Raw genomic sequence first — 5,771 nt, 5'->3', positions numbered from 1 at the left:
TTATTAAATTATATATATATAGAGGTATGATCATTGAACTGACTCATTTTGAGAATTTTAATGGTTATAATCAATGCATATTTGTTAATAGAATATTCTCAAAATGAACGTGGTAATAGAGTTTTCTTTGAACTGTCATGGTAATTAACAATGTATTTATTATACTTTAATTCTCAATACCTAATTTCCTAGGGTGCTAGTTGAATGTATATTAGATATGATTTATGTACTTGTATAATTAATGATTGATCAATAAGAAATCCTTCAATTCTTAACAAAAAGTTTGGGCTCTATAATTATAATAATGGAGATAAATAAAACCTTAGCTAATGAGATTGAATGAATGAAGAAATGAGTTTCTTAGATCATTTACAGTCCATTATAATAATGATAACAAATTAGAATTTGACAATTAAATCATACTCTAAAAATTAACAAAAAGCGGAAAAGATGAGAAGAATTATACTTTGTTTTTCTCAGATTTTTATAAAAATATATTATTTATACTATTGGGTCGTTGAGAAGTGTTACTAGACGGCAACATTGATCAGTAAATTTAATGTAACTAATTTACTACACGCTTAGTATTGAACTTATGGAGTTACAGACTAACGAGTGTTCTAATCTTTACTAAAGAAAATATAAAATATGTTAGAAACAAGAGACTAAACTAAAGAAAGTATTTTTGTGTATTGTTCAGTGTGAATCAAAGTACAATGCACAATATATAGCTGCTAGAGAAATCAAAGTAATAAAAAAATAGAATCCTACAATTAATATACAGATACGCTATAAAAATACAAATAATACTAATTGATCTAATTTGATTCTAATTATGCTCTTAACAAAATATATCTTTAAAATTATATTATTATTTTTGCTCCGTATTATAAATACATAGTAAACCTTCAAATACCTGTTCTTAGATTAATTAGTGATGCGTATTTAGCAGTTAAAGTTTTAACTTGTCTAAAACTTAAATTACAAGGAATCTATATTTTCAGTCAAATTCAAGTGGGAGCTAAGGATATTATCTTGAGTTTGGATAACAGAGTCCGAAAACGAGTCGGATGATGAGCTTTCGTGAAGATATCAGCAGTCTGATCCAGTGTGCCAATAGCGATGAGACGAACAACATCAATAAGGATACGTTGCCGAATAGCATCTGACTGGGAGACCATTTTCTAACCACAGCAATGGCAATGAGAGCTCGAACAGACGTAAGACGAGCGACAGGAGCGAAAGTCTCTTCATAATCAATACCATACTCCTGTGTACAACCTTGAGCAACCAATCGGGCCTTATAACGATCAATAGAACCATCAGAGCGAGTCTTGATCTTATATACCCATCTACTACCCACAACTTCATGATCAGAAGAAGGATCAACCAACTCCCAAGTGTTTGCTGCCAATTTGGATTTGTAGAGGCTTATTGGAATGACCGAGGTTCATGATGATAAAGAATAGTAGAAAAGCAGTGATAATCAAGAAGATGAGGATGTGGATTTCTTACCCTAGAAGAACGAGTGGAGGAAGGAGGCATGACAGCAGGAGCAGGAGCATCGTCCGGTCTGAAATCATCGGGAGATAGAAAAGACGGGAGAGGAAGGGCCTCGAGGGATGGACTTGGGGGTAGACCCTGTAGTATCATCACTAGGAAAGAGATCAACATCAGGGTTAGTAAAAAACGGTGACGGAGAAGAAGAGATAGACTCGAAAGAGGAAAAACGAGAGAACATATGATACTCCCAGAAGACAACATGATGAGATATACGAATGTATCGAGAGATAGGATCCCAACAACGATAACCCTTATGTTCAGAGCCATAACCAAGAAAACAACACATGCGAGCCCGAGGTTCAAGCTTATTGTGTTCATAAGGTTGAAGAAGGACAAAACAGACACAACCAAAAACACGGAGGGAACTGTAATTGGGAGACGTATGATAGAGACGCTCAAAGGGAGTAGTGTTACCAAGAACAGAAGAGGGGAGTCTATTGATAACATGAACAGCAGTGAGAACAGCTTCATCCCAAGCACGCTCAGGACAAGAAGAAGAAATAAGCACTGCACGAACTGAGTCAAGAATATGACGGTGTTTACGCTCAGCTCTACCATTTTAATGAGAGGTACCAGGACAAGAAAACTCAGACAAAGTGCCATGTTCAGCGAGAAAATTTAAAAGTTTGGAGTCACAATATTCCATAGCATTATCTCGTCTAAAGATTTTAATGACCTTTGAAAACTGAGTTCGAATCATAGTGGCAAAGTTAATATAAATCTGAGGCAGGTCATGACGATTAGTCATCAAATAAACCCAAGTAAAACGTGAATAATCATCAATAAAGACTACAAAATATCGAGCCCCTCCCACAGAAGCGGTAGGAGCGGGGCCCCAAACATCAGAATGAATAAGATCAAAAAGAGAGCAAGCAATAGAGGGATTATTATAAAAGGATAAGGCAGGTTGTTTTGCAGTTTGACAAGAAATACAATCAAAAGACTCATTTTGAACTTGACCTAAAACACCTGTAGACATAAGAGGACGCAATTTTCCTAAGGAGCTGTGGGCAAGACGACGATGCCACAAATGAAGAGTAGATGGAGAGGAAACAGCACAAAGATTTGACGTAGAGGGAACATGAAGGGTCTCGAGCTCAAACAAACAACCGACCTTACATCCAGTCCCGATGATCTTTTTCGTCCGAGGATCCTGCACACGACAACCAGAAATAGAGAAAATGACATCAAAATCGAGGTTAACGAGTTGACCGACAGAGATAAGATTAAAATTCAATTTTGGAATAAAGTAAGTATCAGGAAGATGAATATTGGACTGTGAAATAAACCCTTGATGTGTTGCATGCAGCAGGGAACCATTAGCAATGTTGACAGAAGGTGCATTTGTGGTGGTAGACAATGATGAGAAAAGATGACGCAAAAGAGACATATGATTAAAACAGCCAGAATCAAAATACCATTTAGAATTACCTGGAAGGGTGGAAAGAGCAGCAGTGGTATTACCAGAAAATGAGAGAAGTTGCTTAAGAAGAGATTCAATATCTGATGGAGAGACATAAGGTGTATTGAGAGAGGTAGATGGGGTGGAGTCAGTAGCAGCAGCAACAGTAGAAGCAGGCACATCCGGAGTGTGGTTGGGACGAGGTTGATACTTGTTCTGATCTGAACGTGGTGGTCTAGTAGGACATGTAGTAATCAAGTGACCCGAAAGCTTACAATAATGGCAAAATAGTTTCGGGCAGTTGGACCCAATGTGACCCTTTTGTTTGCACTTACGACATTCAATAGAGGGACAGTCGGAGAATGAGTGCCCAGGACGGTTACAGTTTCGACAGATTTTGCCCTTTCTATCGGTAGCAACAAAGACAGTTTCACTCTTAGAACGAGTCAATCCCAAGCGTGTTTCTTCAGATTTAAGACGAGGAAGAGCATCTTCAAGGCTAGGCAAGGGATTCTGATGAAGCAGAGAAGCCCTGATTGGCTCATAGTCATCAGTAAGTGCCATCAGAAATTGAATGAGACGTGTCCGGTTCTGATATTCCTCATATGCCTTAGCATCAGTGGGATTTTTAAGAATAGGCTCACAAGAGATCAATTGATCCCAAATAATTTTCATCTGAGCAAGAAAATCAAAAACTGCTTGGCCACGTTCTTGCTTAAGGCTATGAAGCTCTATTAGCAGTTGATACTGATGAGAGAGATCAGAAATAGTGTAACGTTTTGCCAAATGATCCCATACCTCTTTAGCAGTTTCAAAACGCCCAAATTGTAAACGAATTCCAGGAGTAGAAGTGTTGCGGAACCAAGTGATAATCTGGTGATTTTTACTATCCCAATCTTCCAATTTTTTTACAAAGTCCTTCTCAGCATCCTCCTTGGATTTGGAGGTCCCATCTTTGGAGTTGTCAGTCACAGTTGGCTTAACAGGACAAACAATATCACCAGTCACATATTGCCATAATTTTCGCCCTTAAAGAAATCCTCGCATAGCTTCAACCCAATGAGCATAGTTGGAGCCATTAAGGATAACAGGAATAGGCTGAAAAACATCCGGTTTCTCCATAATAACAGAAACAAAGGCAAAAAGGAGAAGAAACTGTAATTTCGGGGCAGAAAATGAGAAAACGGATAGCAAAAATGGAAAGAGCTCGCCAAAAAATTTTAGGAGAGGGTCCCACCATTCGCCACGTCAGCTGCCGCGTCGGATAACACATCAGCACACAGGGACATGTGGCGCTGCGTGATTGGAGACAGATGACAGGTAGGCGCTGACTGGGCGGGGCGAACACGCGGGTTGGAGAAGCGGTTGGGCACGCGGGTCGGGCATGCGGGCCAAGTGCGGATCTGTCTGGCTGCTTGGTGACATGTGGCGCAACTTGGAATCGTTGCTCGAGGTGCTGATCCAACGGCGCTGGAGGCGTATGGAGGGAGGGCTGCTTCAACCGGACATCCAACTTTGACCGGCGCGTGGCGGCGCGTCTGACGGCGTACGGTGGTGATTCCGGTGGCATTGAAAACGTCGCAACAAGGAGAAGGTTAGGGTGGCGGTGGTGACGAACCAAAGCGTCAAAAAGGAGTCGAAAAGTGAGCACAAAGTACTGCCGGAGGAAACAAAATAAAAGGACTAGAAACCAATTGTTTCTGAAAAAAAATAACCTAAGCTCTTGATACCATGTTAGAAACAAGAGACTAAACTAAAGAAAGTGTTTTTGTGTATTGTTCGGTGTGAATCAAAGTACAATGTACAAGGGGGTATATATAGCTGCTAGAGAAATCAAAGTAATAAAAGCATAAAATCGACGGTAAGTTTAATTTTTTTAATAATTTTTTTGATAAAATTAGTGATGAAATTCTAAATTTTTATTTAATTTTTTTTTTTACAATTAATAGTCAAATTCTAAAGAATAGAAGCCAAATATGTTAAGTTATCAAGTGTACAAATAAAATGAAAAGTCAAATAACAGAGGACATGATACAATCAAACAGTCTATAAAAAACCATAGTCATTGAAAGTCGTCGTCATCTCGTTGTCCCACTTGTTGTGTTGCTGAGGCGGCAGTCTATGCGGTGATGTTTGTGCCCCTCCATCAGCGTCGTACCACCAGCGAGCATCTGATCTTCGTAAGGCGCCATGTCTCACTCCATCCGCTGAAGCCGCTCCAGCTCTTGCCTCCACTCCAACCTTAGGTCATCTGTGTTTGTTATGCGTGAGATACCTTTCCTCAGACTCCCGCATCTGCTGAGCCTATTGGTGAAGGTTCCGGGTGAAGAGCTGCACCTGCTCCCCTAAATCTACTATGAAACTAAAAAATAGCCACAACACATCAAATTTTAAAAATTCCAACATAGAATTCAAACATACTATTTTGAAAGTAAATATTGATTTTAAAAATTGAACCAAAATTTTATTAAGAGCTCCTTGAGCCATTTTTACAAAAATCAGCAATATGTACATTTTAATCACAAAAATCAGCAACAGTCAATAAATTATTAATCACAACTTCAAACTAATTGACGTAATCAACAACTGCTACATAACATCCTATAGTCTAATATAATCAACACAGAAAATGATGAAGTTTGGATAATGAGAGTTGGAAAGGGGGTGCTACCTAAAGGGAGCAGTGGCAGTTCGGCGGCACAACGGTAGAAGCGGTGGAAACACAGCGACAGAAGTGGTGGTTCAGCGGGAAGACAAAGAACGACGCTAGATGACGAGAAGTGGCCATCGGAGGGGCTTCCTGAGG

Source organism: Arachis ipaensis, chromosome B02 (assembly GCF_000816755.2).
Source record: "Arachis ipaensis cultivar K30076 chromosome B02, Araip1.1, whole genome shotgun sequence".
NCBI lineage: Eukaryota > Viridiplantae > Streptophyta > Magnoliopsida > Fabales > Fabaceae > Arachis > Arachis ipaensis.
The sequence above is the reverse complement of the archived record's forward strand: the minus strand, read 5'-3'. Positions refer to the sequence as shown.